This window comes from Podarcis tiliguerta (genome assembly GCF_965153285.1).
Source record: "Podarcis tiliguerta genome assembly, chromosome: 5".
NCBI lineage: Eukaryota > Metazoa > Chordata > Lepidosauria > Squamata > Lacertidae > Podarcis > Podarcis tiliguerta.
Window position 1 is genome coordinate 81,940,445 of NC_139538.1, and position 2,727 is coordinate 81,943,171.

General features: G+C 41.3%; 1 long non-coding RNA gene across 1 annotated transcript; it reads right to left on the reverse strand.

The window, feature by feature from the left end:
- Positions 1-1,256: 1,256 nt before the first annotated feature.
- On the reverse strand, positions 1,257-2,407 carry LOC310679139. Its single transcript, XR_014512130.1, has 3 exons — positions 2,281-2,407; positions 2,065-2,163; positions 1,257-1,980 (listed from the first exon to the last, which is right to left on the reverse strand). It is a non-coding gene; the product is annotated as an uncharacterized lncRNA (long non-coding RNA).
- Between the last annotated feature and the right edge of the window lie 320 nt (positions 2,408-2,727).

Below are 2,727 nucleotides of genomic sequence, written 5' to 3' on the forward strand. Positions count from 1 at the left end.
GCCAAGGCTAAACGGGCTAAACAGGTCTGGGGCTCTAAGGGAGGCTACCCAGCCTGCTTTGCAAAACAATAAGAGTAAATGTTTTATATGCCTCCTAATTCCCAGGAAAGGATATGTGAGACCCTGAGTTCATTTTTGCAGATTCTTCTATCTTTGCAAACACCACTTCCACATCTTCAGAACACTTTTTGTCAAAATGTGATTTTGCATTTATTTATTTTAGCTATTTTTGAACGGTTGCACATCACTGCATACTGCACACTATGCTTCTCATTCAAAAGGATACACTTCAGTGCAGTACTGTTAGTATCTGAATTATAAAATTGCATAGCAATTGCACACCGATCCCTTCTGAAAAGTTAAACAGCATAATGTAGATTACTACCACACCTCATTTGTGCAGAAATAGAATCATAGAATCATAGAGAGTTGGAAGAAACCACAAGGGCCATCGAGTCCAGCCCCCTGCCAAGCAGGAAACACCATCAGAGCACTCCTGACATATGGTTGTCAAGCCTCTGCTTAAAGACCTCCAAAGAAGGAGACTCCACCACACTCCTTGGCAGCAAATTCCACTGTCCTACAGCTCTTACTGTCAGGAAGTTCTTCCTAATGTTTAGGTGGAATCTTCTTTCTTGTAGTTTGGATCCATTGCTCCATGTCCGCTTCTCTGGAGCAGCAGAAAACAACCTTTCTCCCTCCTCTATGTGAAATCCTTTTATATATTTGAACATGGCTATCATATCACCCCTTAACCTCCTCTTCTCCAGGCTAAACATGCCCAGCTCCCTTAGCCGCTCCTCATAAGGCATCGTTTCCAGGCCTTTGACCATTTTGGTTGCCCTCCTCTGGACACGTTCCAGTTTGTCAGTGTCCTTCTTGAACTGTGGTGCCCAGAATTGGACACAGTACTCCAGGTGAGGTCTGACGAGAGCAGAATACAGTGGCACTATTACTTCCCTTGATCTAGATGCTATACTCCTATTGATGCAACCCAGCAGTGCATTGGCTTTTTTAGCTGCCGCGTCACACTGTTGGCTCATGTCAAGTTTGTGGTCAACCAAGACTCCTAGATCCTTTTCACATGTACTGCTCTCAAGCCAGGTGTCACCCATCTTGTATTTGTGCCTCTCATTTTTTTTGCCCAAGTGCAATACTTTACATTTCTCCCTGTTAAAATTCATCTTGTTTGTTTTGGCCCAGTTCTCTAATCTGTCAAGGTCAATAAAAAAAACACCACAAGCGTATAACATTTTTTAAAATTTCCAAATAGTGAGTGGGAGATGGAGAATGAGGGGATCCCAGAACTCTGCCTACTGCCCTTGAGGGGAAGCAATTGCAACCATCCTTTTTGAGATTTAGCAGGATCCATGTCCTCAGAAGGGACTACCTTGCCTGAAGATCTCATCCAATTCTGCTGCAAATTTTAATAGTTATGGACATTTTGTGTGTGTCTGTGCCCCTGGATCTATTTACTTACAATTTGGCAAGCTTCATCCACTCTGGAAGGGCTAGTATGTCTGCAAATTTCATTCACTTCTGTCTTTCATTCACTTCTCAATTGTGAATGAGTGGAAACGAAGCAGACTTGGACAAATCCTGAGCTGAATCAGACAGTCTACAAAGGCTGAGGGAGGCTATTTTCCAAAGTGCTGAATCGGAGTCCAAACAAAATATTGTGGTTAATGTACACCCCCACCAACTATTCCTGTACTCTAGTCAGATATGCAGCAGAAGGAAAACAGAGGTTCCTTACATTTCTGTTAAAACATTAGCCGTGGGAAGAGAGATGTGCAAGTTCCGTTACGAAGGCAAGCTTTTACAACTCCAGTTAAGGTACCTGGAAATCCATAATACTGGGGACGTCGGATATGCTTGGTTATTTGCTACTTTCCAACTCCAAATCTGCTTCTCTGTGACTTTTTCACATTTATATTTGAACTTTGTTACAAGACAATTTGGAAATATTAAGCATTTACTCTGAAAAAGAGAGAGAAAGGAAAGATATAGATTTTCTTGTTTTGATGAGGAATTGGACTATTATGGTTATAAGAGGGTACATACTTCATTGTTCCTTGAAAGTGCAATATGGCAGTATATCCAAAATCCTTATATTCCTTTTGGCTTTTTAAATGTACCTATAACTTTAGCTCTCAGAAGTCGCTAAGAAAACAAAACACAAACACAAACAAAACCCTGGTTCGAGCGCTAAAAATGTTGACCACAGAAGTCATCTGGAATGTTCTTCTTTTTCTGCCAATGAAATAGAACATTACTTACCAAGATTTGTCAGCCAACATAAATTATACCTTCTTTGCAGTTAGTTGTTAGAACAGGATAGAAAAACGGCATTGGCCTACTGAGTCATCCATGCTTCCTTCATTTAATTCATATGTTGCCAACACCTGTGAAAACAATCGGCATCAGAGGCTTAAACGTTCTTTAGGGTATGCTGAAGCAAGAACTTAGTTGTCTGAGTTGGGTTTTTCTTTAGGTCTCTAAATTATTAGCAAATCTGAGAACTATGTATATTTTAAGCAAGTTCATTCTGGGTTTGGATAATTTATTAGGATGAGGAAAAAACTGACACACTAAGGCAGTGTCAGGTGCCACAGGACTCATGCTAAACAAGGCACTGATCCTCTGGTCCACTAGATTGGCAGCCTTCATTCTGAACTGCCAGGTTCACCCTGTGTTGCTCCCAGACATGCCATGCACCAACCCTTG